The 25,689-nt window shown below is 40.6% G+C and overlaps 1 long non-coding RNA gene and 1 pseudogene across 2 annotated transcripts in view; one reads left to right on the forward strand and one right to left on the reverse strand.

Annotated features, from left to right (window-relative positions):
* Nucleotides 1-25,689, forward strand: part of LOC126505367 (uncharacterized) — a 340,557-nt gene that overhangs the window by 50,013 nt on the left and 264,855 nt on the right. The window lies entirely within an intron of this gene.
* LOC126505366 (60S ribosomal protein L37a-like) lies at nucleotides 5,638-5,907 on the reverse strand (annotated as a pseudogene).

Below are 25,689 nucleotides of genomic sequence, written 5' to 3' on the forward strand. Positions count from 1 at the left end.
TGTAATAGCCAGAACCTGGAAACAACCTAGATGCCCTTCAATTGAAGAATGGATGAAGAAAGTATGGAATATATACATATTAGAGTACTACTCAGCAGTAAAAAACAAGGACTTCTTGAAGTTTGCAGGCAAATGGATGGAAATAGACAATCTCTCTTGCTCTGTTTGATAATGTTGCTTCTGGTTTCTTTGACGCTGTGTTGCTTCTACAGTAGTCTGCATTAAATCCCAGGACCACCACTCTGCTACACGGTTGTTTTAACAACTATTCTATATATTGAAGCCCATGTACAGTGCTATAGTGCTTCGTGAGTTTTTACAAAAAAGCACTGTCATGGATCAACCATTGCAGTGTGGAGCAGATTCACCACCATCCCACCAATGTCCCATTGTGTCCCCTGGGCAACCAGGGATAGGCTGATTATTCCTGTAGTTTTGCCTCTGCCAGAGTGTCCTACAAACAGGAACACCCAATATCCCTTTACCCGTTGCTTCATTCCCTCAGCAGAATGCATTAGTGTGCATCCATGGCTTTCATCAGCTTGGTAGACTTTTTACCTTTATCACTGAGTAATTCCATGTTTTCAGATTTGTAGGTTGAACCCCAATTTCTCTCTCTGAGTTTTTATTAATCATGCTTCATTTTGTTGCCCAATGTGGGGCACAAATTCATGAAAAAGCATTTGCCTGAGGCTTTTTAGCCATCATCACAGGCCAGAGTTGGACTCAAACCTAGCCACCTGGGTTTAGGAGAAAAAAATAGCACTCTCAGATCCCATCTGTCCCAGCTTAGCATCCATATAAAGATGGAAAATGCACAGAGAATCTGAATACTGCACGTTATTGTGTTGTCTTTAGATTGTTTGACTGCTTATGAAGGAGCAATAGCTGCTAAAAGACATTTGATTATAAATGCTGCTGGATTAATTCAACCTATATATTTTGAAAATGCCTTGACTTCAAAATTTAAGTCAAAGATATGTTACTGTGGAGAAGAAGTTTTGCTTTTGTTTTCACACAAAATGAGAGTCTGTGGATTCACTCTTGGTTAAGAAAAATATGATTTTCTAGACTGGGGATTCATTGTTGGCTAAGGAAAATAAGGTTTTATTAAGGAAGAGCCCCTGAAAAATCTCTCATAGGAGCAAATGGCCCAGGTGATCCAACTACTATCTATAGCTACCCTAAGAACTATTAGGTACACCAAACCTTTATTACAAGAAGTCTGCGGAAGGCTGGTTTTTCTTCACACATTTCAACCCAAATAAAATATGACAATAGATTGGAGGCAACACAGATGTGAAAGTGGAATGGTATTTTAAAAGACAAGACTAAAGAATATAGAAAAAGTGAAACAGTATCCTTTTCATCAATTCATAAGAAGATATATTTATAAAAATTTAAGATGTACTAATCAACAGCAGCCTTGTTATTTTAATCTCTAAATTTATTAAGTATATTTTTAAGCTCTCAATTTTAATTCTTTTCAGAGTGAAAAATGACATAACCTCATTAGGGTTGTCAATAATTTTTAAGACTGAAAAGGGGAGTTATAGAAAGTAGAAAGTTTGAGTTCAAATATTCTAAGCATTTTGCTTGTATCATCTAATGAATTCTGACATATTTTCATTTTCATCAATTCAAAATATTTTTAGGTTTTCCTCCTGTTTTCTCCCTTGTCGTGTGGTTATTTTAGAGCACACTGCTTAGCTCCCAAGTATCTAAGGAGTTGGCAGATAGCTTTCTGGTTTTGATTTCTAACTTAATACCATTGTGGTCAGAAAACATACTCTGGTTTCAATCCTTTTAAATTTATAGAGACATATTTTATTGTGTGCCAGATGGTCCACCTTGGTGAGTTTTCCATGTGGTCTTGTAAGAAGGTAATATTTCCATTTGTAGCTTAGCCAAAGTCTCTTGAGTGATTCTTTTGCTATTATTTAACATTCTTCTTTTTATTTTATTTTTTTATTTTTCATTATTTGTGTGTGTGAGAGAGAGAGCACACACATGTGAATACAAATGTGAGCCAGTGAGTGCAGCGCCTGCAGAGGCCAGAGTGGGCATCAGCTCCCCTGAAGCTGGAATTGCGGGTGATTGTGAGCCACCCAGCAGATGCTGGCAACTAAAGCAGCCCCTCTACAGGAGCAGCATATGCCAGCTCTAGCCCGTTCACATTGATTTTGATTTTGTTTATGTGTGTGTGTTATATGTGTATGGTGGAAGCACTCATGTGTGTGCAGGTGCACATGCCTGTGAACGCCAGACATCAGCCTCCAGTGTCATGCCTCAGGCATGGTCCACCTTGTTGCTTTGAGACCAGGTCTTTCCCTGGGAACTGAAGCTTGTGTATTAGGTCAGGCTGTCTGGGCAGAAAGCTCTGAGAAGTCACACCCCCCCAGTCCCCCCATCTCTCTGTCTCCCAACCCAAGGATCACAGGTGTGTTCCCCCATGTCCAACTTTTTGTGTTGTTCTAGGCATTAAACAGGAGTGTTCATGCATGTGTCACAGAACTTTATCTACTAAGCTATCTCATTTCTCAACATCCTACTTTATCACTGGTAATATTTATTTTTCTCTTGTCTACTTCTAAAATAATAGCTGGTTCAATCAGGTCTTGATGTTTGTTGTAATCTAACAAAGCTGCCTTATAACAGAAAGCCCGATTCATTTATATTTAAGTAATCATAGACACAATTTGATTAGCCTGCTACTCTTCTGTTCATTGTTTCCTGTTATTTTTCCTCTTTCTTGGGATGATTTTAGTATTTCCTTTTATGACTTTTATTGTGTTATTGGCTAATGCATCTTTGTATGTTTTTTACTTAATGTTGTTTTGTTTTTAGCAGTTATTATAGGCTGCCTTGCCTAGGGCACTAGCCACTACCCACTTTTCCTTAGTTCAATCCTGAGCTTACACGACCCACAGGACTGGACCTCATTAAGACTCATGTGGTTAAGAGTTTCCACAGTCCATAGTACAAATGTACTTCTGACACTGGAGAAAAGGTATTGAGACGGGCCTGCACTGGGGTTCACAACATGCCTCTGTCACTTATGATGATCTACATGTCCCCAGCACTCTATAACGCCATCTTTAATGTAAGAATTTAAAACAGTATTCATCTAGTTTCTTGCATCTTCCCTTGTTCTCTTGTCTACAGATTTCACTTGTGCTTATGTGTTGATCCATTCAGTGCTTTATTATTGTATTGTCTTTAAAGAGTTAAGTATATTCCTTAAAAAGGATAAATGAAATAGCCCTTTATACTCTTATCTGGTTATTTCTTTGAGTAAACTTGCCCTCCACCTAGAACTGGTCTCAGCATTCTTTAACACTGCCTGTCATATTTACCAGTGACTAACAGTATGGATAGACTTGGTTAAATCATGTATGTGCATTCTTTCTTTTGTTATCCAGCTTGTTTTAATATCTTTCAGTTACTTTATTTGTTTTATTTTTAAGTGAGCATGCAAAGTAATGAGCTTCATTATGACATTTTAAAGTACTTTGTTGTTGGTCTTCCTCCCCCACTCTCCTTCTTATCTTGTTTGGCCTTTTGCTGGCTCTCATCCTCTTCCAAGTAACCCCATTTTTCTTCCATAGCATATGTATCCTATTAACCTCCTTTATCCCTCCCACTTTTTAAGACCTCTTTGTTTAACCTTTCTTGTAATCCTTTAGTTTGATGTCCATATCAACAACACACACACACCAAAATCTAGGCATTTTTTTTCTGAGCCTGGGTTAATTCGGTTAATCTAATTTCCATCCATTTTTCTACAAATATCACAACTTCACTATTTTTATGGCCGAATAGAACTCTGTTGTGTATATGGACCACATTTTCTTTCTTTATTTAAGGCTAATTCTTTCCCCAGCTCTAGTGACTAGTATAGCAATGAACATGGATGCCGGTATGTGACATGCTATTTCTTGTATTTCTAGCTCCCCTTATATTCCTTTCTGTGTCATTTGTTGTATTCTTTTGATTGTGAGGTACACTGGTATCTGTTGTTCTGGTCAAATGGCTTTTTTTAATTTTATTTATTTATTTTTCTCACCCAATCTTATGGTATTGGTGATTTACTGCTTTAGTCTAATTTGAGTTCTTTGGTTTTTATTTTCTGTAGTACAAATTCTAACTGGTCTTAGTAATAAAAACCCAGAGTCAGATATAGAGATTAATGCTGAAAAATCAGAGAAACAGATAGGTCAGCCACTAGAGAGTGCTTACCTCTACCAATGCTCAGGCCAAAAGGGCGATCCTGCTTTTAGACTGCATCCTCAGACTGCATCCTCAGACTGCATCCTCAGACTGACTCCTCAGATTGCATCCACAGATTGCATCCACAGACTGCATTCTCAGATTGCATCCTCAGACTGCATCCTCAGACTGCATCCTCAGACTGCATCCTCAGACTGGGTCCACAGACTTCATCCTCAGACTGCACTGCTTCTTAGAGTGCGTTGAGCTCCTGTTTCCTCCTGCCTTATAGTCCTCTCTCCACCCAGCCATATCACTCCTGTCTCTACCTTTGGAGTGCTGTGATTAAAGGCATGAGATCCCAAGTGCTGGGATCACCTTTTTGTGAGCTCTGTTTCACTTTTAGACTGGATCAGTTTCATGGAGCCCAGGATGGCCTTGAACTAACAACAGAGATCCATCTGTCCCTCAAGTCCTGAGTTTAAAGGTGTGTGCCACCACTGCCTGGCCTCTAGTGACTTGGCCCTGCACTCTGATCTTCAGGCAAGCTTTATTTGTTAAAACACAAACAAAATATCACTACATTTTTCTCTGGAGACCTATCTATTACCTTCTAGCTCCACTCCACACATCTATTTCTGTTTGCATCCTTCTGTTGTCCTTTTGACAAGTTCAGTGATCTTTCCTCTAAAGTGCCGAGTCTGCTCCTGTATACATATAGTGATTTTAAAGTTTCATATGCTGATTATTTCAGTTTCATGGTTTTCTGACACTCTCCATTTCATTCTGTGTTATGTTCCTGTTTTCTTTACACCCTTGAAGCTATCCACAGTCGCTTTAAAGACTTTGTTTGGGGCTGGAGAGATGGCTCAGTGGTTAAGAGAATTGCCTACTCTTCCAAAGGTCAATTCCCAGCAACTACATGGTGGCTCACAACCATCTGTAATGAGGTCTGATGCCCTCTTCTGGCCTGCAGGCATACACACAGACAGAATATTGTATATGTAATAAATAAATAAATATTTTAAAAAAGAAAAAAAAGACTTTGTTTGTTAAAACCCATTTTCTCTCTCTCGTCTGGCTTCTTCTGGGCACTGTCTCTTGCTTGTGAGTACTAGCTTCTTGTTTCTTCACATGGCATGAGCATTTGATTAGATTCTAGACCTAGTAACTTGGGTGTTAAATGTCTAGATTCTGTTTTCTTCTTTTCCAGAGTAGTGTGTGTGTGTGTGTGTGTGTGTGTGTGTGTGTATGAAATACTGACGTTATTGGGGTGTTAGCATTTCCTCTTAGCATTACCCCAAAGTCATTTTGGATGTATCTTCTGCGGCTTTCCAGTGTAGTAATTTTTTTAATGTAAATTAACTCATATATTTAGTTGGCTGTGCATTGTTGAGTAGGCTTGGATCTCAAATGGTAGCACTTCTGCTAGTCTTCCAGCTCCTTGAGTCTTCTGATGGCAGACTTCACTGTGACAGCAGAGTAGTGTTGTAGGTCCAGGCCCTGCCAGCCACTGTTTTCATGTAGGAACCACAGTGCCAGATGCCGATGGCTCTTCATCTTGGACTTGCCACAGAAGGAGCATGTGTGATTGGAGTGCTGGCTGATTTCAATTTTCTTCACCATTTTCCACAGGGAGGCACCATAGCAGGTCCCATATTTCCTGATGATAACGACCTTCTTGGTGTGTTTAGCCATGTCGCCAGAACCTAAGGGCAAGTGTGGAGAGGAGTTTTTTGGTTTTTCAAGACAGGGTTTCTCTGTAGCTTTGAAACCTGTCCTGGAACTCACTCTGTAGACCACTGGTCTCAAACTCACTGAGATCCGCCTGACTCTGACTCCCGAGTGCTGGGATTAAAGGTGTGCCCCACTGAAGTGCATCTTTCCAGGCTCCTTCCAAATGGTTATGTTCAACACTGAGTTTCTCTGCCCTGTTAGTCTGAACATAAAGGCTTCCCAAAGCTGTGTCAAGAGTTAGAAGTCCTTGAGCTCCCAAGAGTTCCGTGTTTTCCAATGTCTGTCCTTCCCAGCCCTTCGGAGTCTCCCTCTCTGTGGTTTTATTCATCAGACAGGCATTGCAGGATCCCGTGTGCAGCTCTCTGGACTGTGGTACTCCTCTTCACTGTGGCTGTCTTCGCCACACACTGCTCTTCAAGCTCCGGTAGCCCCAGGCTCTCTGAATGACAGCTCTATCTTTGATGCTGTACCTGGGATGCCCCTATAAGGATCCAGCAAATGCCCCAAGGCAATAGACTGGGTTTAGAGAGCCCTACATTCTTATTGTAATTACTTTTCTTGACCTATTCCTGTGTGGGCAACCTGTCAATCTTTGCCGTTACTGTCTGTTATCTTAAGTCTGATTTTCTTATGAGTTTCTTATGGCAACAGTGACAGTTGGTCTGAACCATACCATTGTGGTTGGAATTCGAAGTAAATATTGATGTTGTCTGGTAGAAGGAACAACTGAACTTTCGTGAGCAAAAGAATGACAGGATGTATATTGTATTTGAGAAATGATATCAACGGTGATAAGGTGGTGACACAATATTATATATACCTCACTGTCAAAAGGAGGGGAGATTGAGAAAAGCCATCTAGGAAGTGGAAAGACAGACATAACATGGATGGAGTCTAACCTGGGCTAATGAGGATGACAAGGAACAAGGGCTTACTGAGAATATACATCTCCAGGGTTTCTGTTCAGCAGGTATTGGTCTGGGAAGACATGCCTGTTAAAATGTTCTGGGATTAGTGTTGGAGATGTGGTTCCTTGGTGGAGGCTTTGCCGAGCACATGCAAGGCCCTGGGTTTGACCTCAGTACTGTAAAATAAAAAGAAATTCACAGAAGAGAGAGAGAGTACTAACAATCAAGATGGCTTTCACTGAATGCTCAGCAGCTTCTTTATGCCATTTGGAAGAAAAATCCAAAAGTAGTTCTGTGGGGGAGTCTGGGAGATGGATCAATTGGTTAGGTGTTAACTGATCAGGGCCCAAGTTCAACCCAGAAGACACGTAAAGAAACTGGTCGTGGGAGCACGGCTGCTGGGGAGACAGAAAAAGAACTGTCCTTGGAACTCACTAGACAACCAGCCTAGACGAATCTGTCCGTTTCAGGTTTTAGAGAGAGATCATGTCTCAGAAACTAAGACGAATGAGGAAAAAAACCTGGTAATTACCTTTGGCTGACCACTGCCATGCACACACACACACACACACACACACACACAACTCTCACTAAAAATATAAGTTGCTATCTCAACTTATAAATGCAGCGACTGGTGCTAAAAGCGATTAAGAAACCAATCTATGCCAAGTCAGCAGAACTGATAGACGGTCTTCCACCTCAGACCTGGGCGCCTGCAGTCCGTGAGCCTTTCTTTCAGGTGCTTCCTCTGTTGAGTACGGCGGGTATAACTCAGAGACCCTATATTGTTCCTATCAATGAAGGGACAGCAGTGACACTTGAATTGGAGCTTTAAATGCTCCGTACTTGTGAAATTAGGACTAGAAGTTATCAAAAGCCATAAATCCCTGGGTACCCCTTCCCATGTGGAAGTTGGAAGTGACTCTTTGCTGTGTTTCTGAAAGTCTGGTTGATGATAAATATTGTGGCTAAACTCCCGCTACTAGACACTGCTTCGTGGATGACGGTATGTTCATAAGTGATGTGTTTAAGATCTGTTCACTCAAGCTCCCAACCAGTTGTTTGACCAGCTCGATGACCTGTGCTTCACTGGGGGCTCTTGGTAGATGAAAGCTGTCTTCTGTTTCGCTTTAAAACACTTTAGAATGCCTTTGGGGAATAAGACAGAAAATACAGTCATGCTTTGCTGTTTTGCCAAACTCAGCAACAACATTTTGATGTGTTTATATGCCTCTTACAAGAACATTTACTGTCAGAAAAATGGATAGGCTGGGGACGAAAGTGGTCAATGGGCATTCTGTGCAGCAACTGGGTCTTATCAGGCATCAGCCAGTCTGTGACAGACTTTGCTACTTGAACAACACACGATCAAGAGTGCCTGGGGACATTCCGGATAGAGATTGTTGTCCCTGTGACTCTCTTGCTATCTCTTTTTGATTATGAACATTCATTTCTTCTGTGTTACTTGTATTTATGGATCAGATTAAATCTTTTTGTGCTAATGATTAGCCATTTATAGGTACTTCTGATTAGAATGTATTAGCAAATGAGAAAGTCATGAGAAAATGTACTTTACATCTGTAAATCCATGTCAGAATCCCATATACCTGATCAAGCCCAATCACTAGCAAATACGCTCTGGTTGACTATGGACCAGAGAAGGTGGGAAAACACACGGGTGGCAGGTGGCAGCACAGAAGGAGAGTGGCAGCTTTACAGAATCCACTAACAGGTCAAGCAGGGAGACCTTCAGACTTATGACAACCATGGGAAAGATTAGGAGGTCTCCTGGTCTGGTCTCTCTTTTATTTGTGATTGGCTAACAATGCAGAGCTGAATGAACAGATAGTCCCTGACCCACTGGGCTCTTCCTCTTCCTGAAGACACTCAGCCAGAGACGGTATCTGTGGTGTATGGCAGCGGAAAGGCCAGCCTTGCTGCATTCAGCCCACTTAGCTGAGCCACAGATGGTCTCTGTATTCACCAGTGTCCAACCCTTTGACAAATGTTACTGAGTTCCTTGGCTCCATAAAAATCATGTGTCATTAAGTTCCCTGGGTTAAGTGCATGCTACTCAGGAAAGCATTTCCCTTGTCTATTTGCTTGATGAGATGTTTACAGACCTCCAACATCTGAACCTCAGTTGTGGCTTCCCCTCCCTCTCCCGCTGTTGCCTCCACTTCACTCTCTGAGATGCTCACTCATAGCTGAGCTGTATGCTCTTCTGTCTTTGAGAATTGCTTAACATTTCCTTGGCTCCCGTGGAACTCAGATATTCCCAACCCAATAGTGCAGAATGCTGGGAGCAGAAGGAGGAGGTGGTATAGTTTCACACAGCTTTATTATTTCCTGCCCTTGGTCTTAATCCCAGAGGCTGAAGATTATTTCCAAATGTGCCCTGCAGCCAGTCCCGTCATTACATGGATATTAGGCCGTACAACTCAGCGTTGTGGCTTAGGCATCTTTGTGCCTCTTGAGGCTATGTGTGGGTTAAGTTTTGACATTGAAAAAAAAAGAGAGAAGAGCAGTCTTGTATGACTGATTGAAAACATGTACAGTGTGGCAGGCCGTGCATATGGAGTTCAGCCCAGGGCTTCAGCAACATGAACTGAAAATGTCAGCATCCACTGCCAGCAAGAGAAATCATTTGAAAACAAGACACCGTCACCCAGTTCCTATCCAGCCTTGGTTAGAAGCCATGTGTAATCACACTAATTAGTCTGAAGGCACGATGTTTCCATGTAAACATTCTGCCATGGAAAATGGATTTTGACAAACAGTAACTTTTGCTTAAACTCTCCTAGAAACCCTGCAGTGGCAGGGAAGGTCAAAAGATACCTGGGAAATGGACTATCTGTCTCTAGTTTTCTCCAAGAAGATTCTAGTTGTTATCTGAGCAGAGTGCAGATGGAGGCATTTCCAAGGTGATGCCACCATTTCTCCCTGTCATTTTATTTTTAGATTAAAAGACAATATATGTCCATCAGGCCCTTGAAAAAAAGTGACAAGGTTAATAAGATTATACGTAGATGCTTAAAAGATACATGTTAGTTTAAATGATATTGCTCAAAATGCATTATGTGTGCCATATTGATGTAGAACTCTGTGTTCCCAGAGTGTGTCACTATTCCTGTTGTCATGTGACCATCTTGTTGGTTGCATACCACACTCATATACATGTGTACCCACCCATGCAACTCAAGCACATTGATAGCTGTATATGAACACATACGTGCACACACATTGATATATACACGTGTATGCAAATATGTGCCCAACACATATAAGCATGTACACATGCACACTTATCTTCTCAGCCATCAACTCTGAGGAACTTTCATTGGCTGTCATGGTGCATGCTCAGTGGATGGTTTGCTCCCATTCACTGCTCACACCTTTCACTCACTGTTCACACCTATCATTTACTGTTCACACCTATCATTTACTGTTCACACCTCTCATTCACTGTCTACACCTCCCATTCACTGTTCACACCTCTCATTCACTGTTCACACCTCTCTTGTCTCATCTCCTTGCGCGGTCTATGCCTCACTTGTTTCCCTGTATCAACAATGGTATGAAGTCAAGATCCAAATCTCATGGTCCTACCAACCCCTTGCTTACTTCTTTCTCACTTTTTATTTTGTGTATATGAATGCTGTGCCTGCAGGTATGACTGTGCACCACATATATATCTGGTGCACTCACAGCTCACGCTCTGGTGGAAGATAGGTGGGTGAAATACATGATGAAGGCCATCTCAGCTGCTTAGATCCTTCCTCAGTACACAAGGAAACTTGGAAGATACTGGGTCCTCAAGCAAATGTTGTTGAATAAACATGTGGACCTAGGTGCTTTGCCAGAGGTGGCTATAAAATACTTTACACAGATTCATTCATTCCCTCTGGCTTTTTTGCATATTTGCAACGTGACTGGCATGCACTCCCACACGTGATAGGGGTTGTACAGTAACCAAACCTGATGATTTTTACTTGTTTTTTGATCTTTTACCTTATTGTAACATATACACCCACTCAAGAAGGAAGCAGGAAATTGAGAAGATAGAAAGGAGCCAAGGAAGAAAGGAAAGAGGGAAGGGAGGGAGATATACAGGAAAGAAGGACAGGAAGAGAGCGAAGAGGGAGAGCTGGGAGAAGAGAGAAGAGAAATGTAGCGTGAGTTTTTTCTTGAAAATCTATCAGACCTGGAAGGGAAGCCATGTGATGAAGTGACCCAGGGAAGCTGAGGAGTCCACTGAATAACCTCCAGAGACTTCTTTCAGCACTAATGATCCATGAAGGAGATTTACAGACCCATACGCATTGACCCCAACCAAGTTGGGCTGGCTACTTCCCTTTGACTTTGGCCAAGGTTCTCACTTTCTTCACAATGGCCTCTCCCTCCCAACCTGCCCTGCTTGCCTGCCCTGCCTGCATGCCGAGGCTGCTGGTAGTAATCGCTGGCCTAGGGCCCAGAGGGTGTATTCAGTACCCCACATACAGCAAGGCACCAGCTGGGCCATGTTCTCAACATGTTCAGCCAAGCTTTCTTTCTGGAGAGATCACCCTGTGAAATTTGACTTTCCTCTGTTTGCTGACTGGACCAGTTGAACAGTGGTCACCCTGAGATCACAGGAAGCACATGTTTGCTATAAAGTCTCTTTGGGACCCACATGGCCCTCGGATGAGCAACAAGCTCAGTTTCTTATTTTATTTTTTCTTTTCCATGGGAATAGGAGTGTGTTTCTGCCAAATGACTTTTTTTTTTTTTAAAAAATGCCTTTCTTTTGGCTGCTCTTGAGAAGGGTGCTCAAGGGTCTGGTCATTTTATTTTCAACTATGTATCAAGGAGAACCTTAATCCTTTAATAGGGAACAACAAAGAGAAAAGGAAAAAGGAAAAGAAAAAGGAAAATGGTCTTCTTGCACTTGGTTGATGGGTCTTATTTAGCGAACAAGTCCTTTCCTTTCTGACAATGTTAAATTCATGAGCTTCTTGGTGCAGACAGGAGACATTAAGAAGAGGGCCATAGCAATGAGTTTTTTTTTGACTCATCCTAGCCACACCTCTTACTTAGAAAAAATAAGTTATTTTGTGGAGATGTTTAGTGGATCACAACATTTATTGGCAGCCAGATGGTTTTTTGATTCCCCTGTGAATAGAACTGAAAACAAAAACAGGAAGAAAGCTAGGGGTGGTTATCTATGTCCATTCTGGAGAGAAATGAAATCTGGCATCCTTCAAGGTCCCAAAGCAGAGTCTCGGAGGTGGGGAATATGAGTGTCTGATGTAGGAAATTCCCAAATATTGTTTATAAGTGTTTGTTTACATTGTAAGGGGGACATGCTATAGAGATTTGCATTGGTATGGATCTTGGTTTATTGATACAAATTTAATGTCAGTTTAGTTATATGTATATTTCTGCTCTTGATTGATAGTGTGTTTGTGCAGCTCATTTAAAAATGCAATGTATAATTAAGAAATACAGTTAGTAGATAATCATCTATAACAGTCAAGCTTGTAGTCATGTTAGTTAGGTTTTCTAGATGTACAGAGATATATTTCAGATGGATAATTATTCTTCAAACCTTTCAAAGACTACAGAATATGACATTTAAAATGTTTTAAAAACTTAGGACTTTTGATGACAGTGAGACACATCTGCTCCTGACAGCACCAATTACTTCAAGAGGACGATGGGCATCAAATACTCCTTATAGAGTTTGTTAGACATTTGGGCAAGAAACTGCTCCTGCCTGGACTGCTTTATTTTATGCTCTATGAACTGGACATGCAGAATCCACAGAGAAATGACTGCTGAACTTGCCTAAAGGTGAGACCATCCTTCAGAGTTCCTGCTTCATGAAGGAAAGAATCTGTCAGACATTGTGCAGGATATAAAAAAAGTGACTGACAAACTGCCAATATAGGTGGAACTGTCCATAAAATTTCCTGCTTCATAGGAAAATTTGCCAAAACTATGGGCCTGTAGACTGAAGATGGTTGCTCCAATGTTATAGAAGAACTTTGGGTGACTGTCTAGGCAGCAAGATATCTCTGTCAATTCTAGAGTTTTTGAAGTTGCTTACAATGCACTCCCTGTTAACTTAGGTAATATTATATCCTTCTATAGTTTTTGATGGAGTTAAGAAATAGTTATAGTAACAGTTTTCCTTAGTTATAGTAAAAGATAAAGTAGATATAAATATTATAACTATAATTCTTGCTTAATAGCTGTTTTGTTATATGTAATTTGTACTATGTTAAAGTTAAAACCCCACCCTACCTTTTTATTGAAACAAAAAAGGGGAGTTTATATGGGAAGTCATTCTGTATATGTGTTGCTTTTGTTGGTTAATGAATAAAGAAGCTCCTTTGGCCAGTGATAGGACAGAATAGAGTTAGGCAGCAAAACTAAACTAAACTGAATGCTGGGAGAAAGTAGGTGGAGTCAGTGAAAAGCCATGTAGCCACTGCCAAAGAAGTCAGACATCTGGGAATCTTACCAGTAAACCACAAGCCTCACGGTAAAATATAAAATAATAAAAATGGGTTAATTTAAAATGTAAGAGCTATTTAGATATATGCTTAAGCTATTAGCCAAACAGTGTTGTAAATAATACAGTTTCTATGTGATTATTTCAGCTCTGGGCAGCTGGGAACAAACAAGCGGGCTCAGCCTACAAGTGTCCCCTGTCACCCCATCTCTGCAGATGCTGATGCAGAAGGCTAGGTCAAAGATGCTTTCAGGACCAGCACCTAAACTGATTAGAGTTTGGTTTTGCTTTTTTAAAATGATCTAAATGAGCTAGGTGGTGGCGACACACACCTTTAATCCCAGCACTCAGGAGGCAGAGGCAGGCATCTTTGTGAGTTCAAGGCAAACCTGTTCTACCAGAGCTAGTTCCAGGACAGGCTCTAAAGCTACAGAGAAGCCCTGTCTTGAAAAAAAAAAAAGTCTAAATGTCCATCACTGAAATGCCTCAGTGGGGCACCTTGTCTCCAAATCAGAGTGAGAGGCAAGAAAAGGAAAAAAAGCTTCCTTCCTAAAAACAAAGAAAAGACACCTGAAGTTTTATTCACCAGAAGAGCAAGAGGGATGCTTCCGTTTCAAAGGAACATGACTGGAAGATAGAAAGGATTATCAAAGAGTGGAAGCATCGTCTGGATTAAGGTCAGAGGGAGCATGAATGCTCTAAATAAGTTGTGTGAAGTCATCAAACATCAAGTCCATTCTCACATGGCATTTGTGTTCACAGTTTTACAATGCAGTGCTTCTCTCTGAGAGGCTCCTGGACACATGCCTAGTGAAGTCCTACTCAAGGACCTTGGGCCCTTTTGCTTTATTTGCTTGTATCTTTCAGTTTATTGCCTGGATCCATTTCATTCCTGAGAACACTTTTTCTTCAGATGTGTTTACAGTGTATTACTAAGAGTAGAGGAAGAGAATAAGAGCGAGTGTCCACTATCATCTTCATCTTCGAGCTGCCTGAGCACAGCTGATAGACTGGGGAGTGGCAGCTTACATCCTGAGGTACCAAATGCAGAGCCCATCCAGTGACTGTTTTTGTCGTGTTCATGGTCCTCTCATGAAGCATGCCTCTCATGAAACTGAAATAAGTCTATTAAATCAGTTTGGTGGATTTGATTCCCACTTCTCTACTAAACTGAATTAATAGATTTGGCTTTTTGAGCCATAAGTTGAAAGTTACAAGTTAATCATTTTACTTTTTTTGTTAATCTTTGAAACACTGATTTAAGCTATTTAAAGGTTTTCAAGGTGTCAATTAGGTTGATTGATTACATATTCGCATATGACAATAATCTACTCATGAAGAACTTCATTGAATTTTTTCCATTTTTAACAAGCAATTGTTGAAGATAATTGTTGTCTTTAAGAAGTCTCAATTCGATGGATGGAGATAGAGACAGAGACCCACACTGGAGCACTGGACTGAGCTCCCAATGTCCCAAGGAGGAGCAGAAGGAGGGAAAATATGAGCAAAGAAGTCAGGACCACGAGGGGTGCACCCACCCACGGAGACAGTGGGGCTGATCTATTGTGAGCTCACCAAGGCCAGCTGGACTGCGACTAAAAAACCATGGGATAAAACCGGACTCTCTGAATATGGCGGACAATGAGGGCTGCTGAGAAGCCAAGGACAATGCCACTGGGTTTTGATCCTACTTCATGTTCTGGCTTTGTGGGAGCCTAGCCAGTTTGGATGTCCACCTTCCTAGACCAAGATGGAGCGGGGAGGACTTTGGACTTTCCACAGGGCAGGGAACCCTGACTGCCCCTCAGACTGGAGAGGGGGGGGGGGGAGAGGAGAGGAAGGAGGGGGAGGGAAATGGGAGGCGGGGAGGAGGCGGAAATCTTTTTTTTTCAATAAAAAAATTATATTAAAAAAAAAGAAGTCTCAATTCATATAAGGTAAAACAGGACTTTAAAAAACTAGATCAAAATTGAAAGATTGGGGCCAAAAAGTTAAAGTGGATGAGGTTTTCATTTATTTTCATACTGACAAGTTATTCCATCATGTTGAAGGGTTCTGACAAAAAGCAAGAATCTTTTGGATAGAAGATAAACCAACTTTATTGCTTACAGCAATAGTAGAAGCCAACTATTAGAACTTTCTCATGCTGATTCATTGAGGCTTAGCAGTGGGAGGCAAAGACAGCCAATTGGGGCTCTCCTGGGTATTGCTCAGTAGGGTTGTTGTCTGCCATGAAGGAAGCACTGGCTTTGGTCTCCAGCTCCCTCATGTGAAAATGTTTCTGTTACAAGCGAGAAGCTAAATTCTAGGAGTGGGGAGAGTACAACTTTGGTAGTGTTTGCTGTGTAATCACAAAGAAATAAATTCAGATCCTCTGCATTTGTGTGAAAATCCAGGCACAGTGACACACCTGTGTATTTTCAGTACTGGAGAGGCAGAGATCAGCAGATCCATGAAGCTCATTGGTAGCCAGCCTAGCTGAGTGCATGAGCTTTACGTTCTGTGAAAGACCCTTGTCCCAGAAAATAGGGTGGCAGATGATAAAGACACCAAATGTAGACCTTTGGCTTCTGTGAGCATCTGCCTGTACATGCATATATGCACACACACAGACAGAGAGAGAGACAGAGACAGAGACACAGAGGGAGATACACATACACACACAGAGGGCATCTCCATCTTCCAGATCTGTTCTATACACATCTTTTATTCAGATATCCTTGAAAAGAGGATCCTGAGTGCAGTGCCTCTGCTTTCAAGACATCACACACATGGAAGATCCATGGAGAACTGTCTCTTAGCAACAGGTTGGTCAACAAAAATGGGCGGTTCATCAATATCAATATCAAGATGATAAGACCCAGTCAAATTTAGATTTATTATCTCAAGGCTACATGTAAGCTATGTCTTTCACCTGACATATAGAAAAAGCAAAAGAAACTAAGCAAGAACTGGAGTAATTTTTAAAAAATCACTGTTTTTTGTTTCATTATTTGTTTTTTGTTTCATTGTAATAAAAAGTATTGAAACATTTTATTTACAAAGTTCCCTCAACAATATGGATCTATCAGAAAGACATCAAACGTCCCTAACAAAGAAATTGTTACGAACCAGATTTTAGTTGGCTCTTTATTGAAAAGGCTGATGAATCCCTGTCATTTAAAATCTGATTTTAGATAAATGCAAAATTCATTTGTACTATAAATTCTACATAAGCCAAAAGTGAATAGTTTTTCACTCATGCTGAGACCCATGAAAACAGGTCCTGGTAAAACCACCCTCTAGGAAAAAAAAAAAATGATTGCCCTTAAACAATGGTTCTTTGTAAAGTTTGTTTTCATTGAATTTATCATAATAAAAAGGCCACTTGGTTCAGGACAGTGGTGTATACTAAATGCAGCACCCTGAAACAAAATAAAGCATGCATTACCCTCTGTCTGGTACTGAGTCCTACAGTTTATCAAGTTGACCCAGTAATAAACTCTACATTTGTGAAAAATAGCAATAGAATTGGGTCTTTTCTGTAAGTGGAGCCATGTTGAGTATAGGATAACAGCATGAACACAATGTAAGGAGAGAGGAATGTGTTCAGAAGCAGCATGGGAGGAGGACTTTTTAACTGCGTGTGTGCTTCAGATACAAGTGTGCCCAGGACCAGGGTATTATATTCTTTAAAGTAAGATAATCTGGGAATGGGTGCTCAAATTACAAACTCTGTACACAGGGTAGGATTGGAGCCTCCACAGTGAAACAAACATCTGTCACACAGTCCTGTTATTTATTATTGATATGACAGAAATAGAGGATGAAAAGTATTCTTGCTCTGGAAGCATGGCCCATGCCTATGTGACCGTGGGTTTTTCAGTGCACTGCCTTTCCTGTGTTTACTTTATTCAGTCTAGAGTTGTACATTAGATGGCTCCGTGCCCATGGTACATGAGTGGATGGTACCCCACAAGTTACAATAGATGCTAAATGAAGTCCCCCAAAGTCTGTTGTAGTCTCAGGAGGCTGGGAAAATAGAGCCTTTAGTAAAGCTGGGCAGAGGGCTCTGTGGTTAAAACTATTTTTCTTGCAGGCATGAGGACCTGAGCTCACTGCCTATTACAAAGCCAGGCACAGAGGCTTGCTCTTGTAATCTCAACACTAGGGAGGCAGAGACAGAAGAATCCCTTGGCCAGGTCTTGGACAGGAAAGTTCCAGGCCACTAAGAGAAAAAAAATAGTGTCTCAAAAAACTAGGTGACTAGGCCTGATGGTACACGCCTTTACCCTAAACACTTGAGAAGCAGAGGCAGGAAGATCTTTGTGAGTTCCAAGATAGGCAGGGCTACATAGTGAGACCTGCATTAAACCATCAACCAACCAACCAACCAACCAACCAACCAACCAACCAACCAACCAACCAATAAACAAACAAACATGTAAAAGCCAAGGTGTCTAGCATTCCTGAGGAACAAATGGCCACTTGAAGCCATATATGCATGCATATATGTACATATATACCTGTGCATATGCAGAGTTGTGTGTGTACACAAGCACAGACACAACTGTGTTGCAGGTAGAAAATGAGGGAAGTGAAGGACTCATCTTTCTCCCTTTGTAAAATCATGAGTTTAATAGCTTTATGAATCACAGTGAAGGCAGAGAGCTGTTTGCATCACACCTCCACTGATGGTCTTCTGAAAGGTGGCCACCATGTTTCGCCCTTCCTCCCTCCCTCTTTCCCTCCCTCCCTCTTTCCCTCCCTCACTCTTTCCATCCTCCCTCCCTCTCTCCTTCCCTTCTTTCCTTCCTCTTTCTTTCTTTTTTTTTTGAGTCAGGGTTTCTCTGTGTAACAATCCTGGCTAGCCTGGAACTTGCTTTTGTAGACGAGGCTGATCTTGAGCTCACAGAGATCCTCCCACTTCTGCCTTCAGAGTGCTGCAATTAAAGGTGTGCACCACCACTGCTGGGCATGGCCATCTTTTTATGTATTCATCTTGGTTTGCTCAAACTTAGTTTTTAAAGTTACCTTGGGTGTAAATGGCAACCTATGCTTGTAGTTATTCAGGGCAATGGATATTTTTTTATTCATTTATTAAAGATTTCTGTCTCTTCCCCACCACCACCTCCCATTTCCCTCCCCCTCCCCCAATCAAGTCCCCCTCCCTTGTCAGCCCAAAGAGCAATCAGGGTTCCCTGCCCTGTGGGAAGTCCAAGAACCACCCACCTCCATCCAGGTCTAGTAAGGTTAGCAACCAAACTGCCTAGGCTCCCACAAAGCCAATACATGCAGTAGGATCAAAAACCCATTGCCATTGTTCTTGAGTTCTCAGTAGTCCTCCTTGTCCGCTACGTTCAGCGAGACCGGTTTTATCCTGGGCTTTTTTTCAGACCCAGGCCAGCTGGCCTCGGTGAGTTCCCGATAGCAATGGATATTTTTAAGTGACCAGTGACTTATATTATTTAATAACAAGAAAGAATCTGTTCAGAATTTAGATAGAAGGAGGAAATTATAAAGTTGAGTGGGAAGAACAATAAAAAGGAAATGGAGCGGACATTGGGTATAATCCTCAACACTACCCACTGCTCTCCCACTTTCTTAATTGGTTGGGTCTGTTCCTGACGTCTACTGGGGATAAATAATTAATCAAACTGTGGTGACTCTTGTGTGGTAACAGAGGGGAGATGGGGCTAGCTTAACATGGTTTGAGTCTTGCATGAAGTCAGAGAGATGATGGCACCTGGCATAGTGAATTGACCTTCTGTGACTGTACAACAAAAGTAGAGCTAGTAAGGCTGGTCTGGGAGACTTAGCCAAGCTGATGTACAGAACTATAGTTATTAGCTACAGAATACTCAGTAAATTTATTGGAAGCCAAAACTGTTCAATTAATTATATCAATTTCCTATAAGATAAATATTTGTGTGCCATATCTATGTCTCACTCATAGATATGATGTTTATAATAGGTTGGATTTTTACATGTATCAAACATATGTTGTTTTGAAAATCTTAAGGTCCCGAAGAAAGAAATGTTGTAGTCCCAGATTCTTGTGCTGGGAATGGAGACGAAGCACCAGTGTGTGCCAACCCATGGCACAGCAGCGCAGTGGGGCTTGAGGGCTTGTCAAGCCTTCCAAGCTGGCCTTTCCAGACTTGGCCAAAGCCAAGTGTTTTCTTTCTAGTTAATTTTTCAATCCTGATGTATTTTCAGGGAAATTTGATCCATATGTCTGTTTTGCTCCAAATCATCAAACACTGTTTTCTAAGAGACTTCTCTGCACCAAGGTTGTCTAAACAGGCCCATGGAGACCTCTCCAGGGGAAAAAGGACTTGATACACAGAGCTCCCAGTGCCAAATTGAAAGGAGTAACTGTTGTTTATCAACTTGGTGAACTATTAGGTGGCATCAGCTGTTGACTAAAGAGAGAGAGAAACAACATTTGCTGTTGATTATGTAAATAATGGATGTAGGCCAAAGTTGATTTTTACTTTCTAGAAAGTTATAGAAAGGAATTAAATTACTTTAAAAATATTTTTCTAGGGGGCTGGAGAGATGGCTCAGAGGTTAAGAGCATTGCCTGCTCTTCCAAAGGTCCTGAGTTCAATTCCCAGCAACCACATGGTGGCTCACAACCATCTGTAATGGGGTCTGGTGCCCTCCTCTGGCCTGTGGGCATACACACAGACAGAATATTGTATACATAATAAATGAATAAATATTTTAAAAAATGTTTTTCTATGCTTTTTTGTTTTTATGTTGTATTTGTGTTATGGCTGCACATATATCTGTGCATGTATGTAGGTGTACTGTGTGTGCAGTGTCTGTGAAGGCCAGAAAAAGGAGCCAAATTCCCTGGGACAGGGTGTGCACCTCCATCTGGGTGCTGGGACTTGAACTGGGTCTTAAGGAAGAGAAGACAGTGCTCTGAACTGCTGAATCATCTTTCCAGTCCCTGGCCTTATTCTTGGTAGCTGATAAAAGAGCAACACATTTTGTTTTTGTTTGTTTTGTTTTGTTTTCCTACTTTTGCTCTTGTTTCTCCATTTAATCATATGAGTTAGAGAAGGGATACAAAGCTCTAAGGCACTTAGAATAATAGAGACTAAGAGCAATCAAGACTTTCCTTATGTCAAATAAGCATCCTATGGCAGAAGAAGACCTGGAACTCAATCCTAGTAGCTCTGTGTTTAGGGATCTTTGGACAAATAGTGTGTCTCATTTCTCTCCATGTCTTACAAAACATGAGAAAAATTAGCCTACAGTCCATAACCCCTGTGAACCTTGACAACAAAGAGGACCCTAAGAGAGACATACATAGATCTACACAGAAAGGAGAAAAAAACAAGATCTCCTGAGTAAATTGAGAGCATGGGGTTAAGGAGAGGGTAGAAAGGAAGAGGGGAGGGGGGGAGTGAAGAAAAATGTATAGCTCAATAAAAATAATAAAAAACTAAGAAGAATAAAAACACGTGACCGTATACTATTGGAATAGCTGACCCAGTGCATTAAATTTACTATGAATCCAATTAAGGTTATTGTTGGTGGCAGGGTTACACAAGATATGAGCATATTTTGCAAGTTCTTTGATCTGCGTGTGCAGGTGAGACATAACCCCATGTTTCCACACATAGCTATTTATATAGACTTGGGGGTTGGTCTGATCTGATTAGGTCCAACTACTTCCAGTCGGGCCATTTGCACATTAGCTACAAATATTTGTTATAAAGATTATTTATAATGATCTATATTATTAGAATGACTGTCTTAGCTCATGCCTGTTTTTCTACTATTGCAGAGGTTGACAAAGGAGAATTACTGCAGGTTTGAGGGTAACTCAGAACATATATAGTGAGTTCCAGGCAAGTCTGGGCTATAATATGGGAGAGAACCTCTCTCAAAAATACCAAAAATAAATACTATGTTCATAATAGCATTTGTTGAGTTCAAAGCATAATAAAAAATCGTTGTTTTTATAACTTGCTGCCAAAGATTAGTGGGAATATAGTATAGATAGCTCTGGTTCTTTTACTATAGTTACTATTTCTGGTCTAAAGTTATATATTAGATTTCCTAAAATTATATTTTTGTGAGGTAAAAGGCATGTAAAAGTTTGTGTATGTAAAGATACAGCTATACATCTAAAATTGTCAATACTAAAATGATAAAATGTTGAGTTCTGAGAACAGAAATGGGTGAACTTAGGAAGTTTGTCCCGGTTCTCTCCCTTTCATAGTCACCTTACTAATGAATTCAGCAGTTATTACTCTGGGAATTACATAGGACGACTTGAGCCAGTGGGCATGACAGGGAAGGTGCAGCATCATCAGAACAGACTGAGGTGTTGAAGGTAAATATGCACAGGTGTGGACAGAAGTGTTGAGAGCAGAATGGAAACAAAACAGTTACAATGAAACCATCCTGAGAAAAACTTACAATGAAGCCATCCTGAGAAAAACTTACAATGAAGCCATCCTGAGAAAAACTTACAATGAAGTCATCCTGAGAAAAATTTACAATGAAGCCATCCTGAGAAAAACTTACAATGAAGCTATCTTGAGAAAAAAGTTACAAAGAAGCCACAATGGAAAGAAAACCTGTTACAATGAAACCATCTTGAGAAAAACTGTTACAATGAAACCATCATGAGAAAAAGTTACAATAAAGCCATCTTAAGAAAAAAAAGTTACAAAGAAGCCACAATGGAAAAAAGAACCTGTTACAATGAAACCATCACAAGAGAAACTGTTGCAATGAAACCATCATGAGAAAAACTGTTACAATGAAGCCATCAGGAGAAAAACTTACAATGACATCATCATGAGAAAATTGTTTCAAGGAAACTCTGTCGGATTTATTTATGCTGATACACATAAACAGTTCATCAATAAAAATGTTCTATCACTCAGTTCTCTGCTCATGTGAAAATGTAGACTGGTTGACAAAGCCATAATTCATTTATAAATAAATTCTGTATATGGAAAATATTTTTGAAAAGGGGAATGGATGGATGGAGATGTCATGGAATAGAAGCTGCAGATAAAGGGGTGTGTCTGGGAGAAGTGAGATGAGATTTTGATAGATTTGCTACAAAATAAATTGTGAATTGTCTTCTTGTTAGCTTTTCTCTGCCTTCCATATTGCCCTTTGTAAGCAAAACCTTGGAGTCTATATTAAAATGTATATGAGAGTAAAAAAAGTATGATATCCTGAGATTGGCTTAACTTACACAACACAGTTAGCTCCAGTTATATCTATGCCTACATATGTTAGAGCCTCACTATTTTTAAGGCTGCAAGTTCCATGGTAAGAACCTGTTGCTGAAGATACTGCACACTCTAGCCACAGGACATGGAGAAGTCAGGTTGGTACTGACCGGAAGTTTCCTATGTTAACTGGAAAACAGCAGAGGAAGTTAAGTAAGAATGGGTCAGAAAATGAGACGACAGAATAAGCGTCAACATGAAAAGCAGGACACAGCCTGCCTCGCTGGCCTTGGAGATGCACAGTGAAGGTAGCTACTCAGTAATTCAGTAAAAACTTACAGGCAGCAAGAACAGATCCTGTAGAAACTTATGGTCAGTCAGAAAAATTGCAGCTCAGTCCTCAAAGTATAAGGTATTGAATCTTGATCTTAGCCCCAAAGGTTCAGAAATAGAACCTTGCAGTAGGTGGAGACCCTTCACTTTTAGAAATAATTGTTTATTTACTTATTTATTTATTGGTAAAAAAAAACTAGCTCACTCATTGATTCACTGTACTTTTTTCTTTATCTATATAGGTTTTGGCAAGCAGAGTTAAATAAGATTTAGTTGAAAAAATGAATAAACCAATTCTTTAACCCATTCTTTTCCAAACTGATATGGTCACACAAATATATCCTTTCTCTGCATGACCTTTGCTGACTGGTGCGGGTTGGATGCTGTTGAATTTTCCCTAATGACCCATATATTAAGGGCATAGTGCCCAGGAAGGCTCTGTTGGAAAGAGATGAAATCCTTAGGAAGTGGAGTAATGGAAGGTCTTCAGATCACTGGCCATCTGCCCTTGAAGAGGATTGTTGAGTCGTGGTCCCTTTTGCTTTCTTCTTTGCTTCCTGACACTGAGGTGGGTGATTAGTCTCCACTACAAGAGGCTGCCACGAGTCACTGCCACCTACCCAGAAATTGGGGCCATTTATGATCAGCAACCTCTGAAACTTGATTCAAGGTTTTGTGTTCTCTGCACCAAGTCATTCATGGTTGTAAAAGCTGAGCTCAGGTCCCACTGAGGACAGCTGACCTGTGCTGGTTGGCTTCTGCCAACTCGGCACAAACCTAGATGTATCTGAGAAGGGGGAACCACAGGGATCCATGCAAAACACCTATAATTTGATTAAAGCCTTTGATCTGTAGTGAGCTAGCACTTAGATAATTAATGTGAAAATGATGGTTTCATATTTGCACTTTGGAACACAATGATCTTATAGAACAAGATCTCTGTTCTGATTCAGAATATTTTGCTGGTATAGGAACATTAAGCATATTGTCTACTTTACTCCCATCTAGAGGTTATGTCAACATGAAATTCCTGAAAGTAATGCCAATGAAATATAAAATTAATTTTGTGTGGCTTACTGGGCTTTGCCAAAACAGCAGTAGCGTCTTTAAAGTGGGCACTTAAAATGCAACTATGTTCTAGCTATGGAAAATTTAATTTTCTCTTAGGACCTGGTCTCTCTATTTTTCTCCTTACGTGTCTAAAGGATATCGAAACCCATGTGCTTGCACAGCATTTGGTGCCTGAGATCTGTGAGAATATTCCCAAGTGGGGCCCTACAGTAAATTTTAACATTTTATCTGCTGACCTCTGCTATATAAACAGCGTCTAAATGCTTTTTATGAAGAGAGGAAGAAGGTCAAAGGATGTGGTAATAAATCAGCGAGGATGGGGTTGAAGAGATTACTGGAATGCTTGCAGGAGCCGGTTGACCCACTTTGGCTGACACAAATTGTATAGTTTCCTGTAGCAATCCAAATATTTGGAGCTCAGATTCTTACTATATGTTGTCATAGCTGGCAGAAAGGGAGAGAATTGAACATTGTTTCCCATTGATACAGATTTTCTCTTCCCACTCCAGGTCAGTCATTCTCAGAGTTGTTCAGAGAAACATGAGTGTTGTGGAGTAATATTTTAACTATGTAAAGATGTGTTACATTTGTTTATGCTGTGGAATATTACTTTAACGGTGTAAAGGTGGGCTACATTCATTTCTGCTGCCTTTGTTAATGATGTAAGGATGTGTTACACTTGTTTATGCTGTATTTGTTTGATTATGTAAAGAAGTGTTGCTATTTCACCTTGCTTGCCTAAGGCACATTATTGGTCTAATAAAATCAGAATGGCCAATAGCTAGGTAGGAGAGGGGTAGGTGTGTAGGACTGACAGCAAGAATAAATAAGAGGAGAAATCTGGGGGAGGGAGAGACAGAGAGAGAACAGAATGAGGGAGAAAAAGGGAGAGGCACATGCCTAGAGCCAGAAGTTAGGAAGCTGCCAGCCAATCAGATATGAGAAGCAGTGAAAGTAAGACATACAGAAGGAAATAAAAGTAAACAGCCCTGAGGTAAAACATAGATAAAGAGAAACAGATTAAAATAATAGCTAAGATAAGGCTGGGCATCAGTGGCTAAGAATCAGTCTCCATGTAATGATTTAGGAGCTGGCTGGTGGCCCAAAAGGAAGCCTGTTGCACATGAGTAGCATCCTAGTTGGGCAATGAAGAAACACTCCAGAGAACACCAAGTCACATCCTCGGGAAACAGAGCTTCAGAAGACGGCAGAGAGCTGGCTTTGGGAGAGCTGTATCTAGCCAAGAAGGAAGGGATGCAGGGCCTGTCTAATATACTTTTATATACCTACTGGATTGGGATTATTGACATTGCATTTGGTACTCAGGGGAACAGTAAGTGAAAAAGGAAATTCTCAGAAATACTGTTCCCTGTGATATGCTCTGTCCCTGCTAAATGCTTAGCCAAAGCGAGGTCATTGTAATGACAATGCTGTCCTTCATGAACTGAGGATCATGCTATGAGAATACAGTATATATATACATATATATGTATATATGATATATATACAGTATATATATATCATACTAGGAGCTTTCAATTATGTACTTTTTACTTGTCATATTCCATCATTATAAGGAATGCCATGTGTGCACTATATTGGAAATATAGATAAACACGTGTGTATCTTACCACCATATTATTATTGTTGAATAACAATAGATTCACAAGGATCAGGGATGTCAATGGCAGCTGTTTTCCAGCTAGTTACTGGCCGACATAGACACAAGTTCTTTTAATCTGAT

The sequence above is a fragment of the Alexandromys fortis genome, unplaced genomic scaffold (genome assembly GCF_014885135.2).
Source record: "Alexandromys fortis isolate MF-2015 unplaced genomic scaffold, M_Fortis_MF-2015_v1.1 scaffold_62, whole genome shotgun sequence".
Lineage (NCBI taxonomy): Eukaryota > Metazoa > Chordata > Mammalia > Rodentia > Cricetidae > Alexandromys > Alexandromys fortis.